The following is a 298-nucleotide window of genomic DNA, read 5'->3' on the forward strand; positions in this document are numbered from 1 at the left end:
TCTTTTATATTATTTTAATTAATTAAATTTTTGGCTTACTCTACAGCTGTTTCGAGTAATGCCAAATTCCCATCATCAGTGAGGTATATATTTTTTAATAACTGTTATTAAAAGGTTGATGAATTAAATAATTAAGAATCCTCATAATATGTTTGGTCAGTTTCTGTGTCTCAAAATTTTTAATAATTTCTTTAGAAAAGCTTTCTTTGGAAAAGCTATATATTTATACATATACCCTTTAACCATATCATTATGTGTACAGACATTAACACCTTTTAACACTATAAATTTATTTACT

Source organism: Teleopsis dalmanni, chromosome X (assembly GCF_002237135.1).
Source record: "Teleopsis dalmanni isolate 2A chromosome X, ASM223713v2, whole genome shotgun sequence".
NCBI classification, from domain to species: Eukaryota; Metazoa; Arthropoda; class Insecta; order Diptera; family Diopsidae; genus Teleopsis; species Teleopsis dalmanni.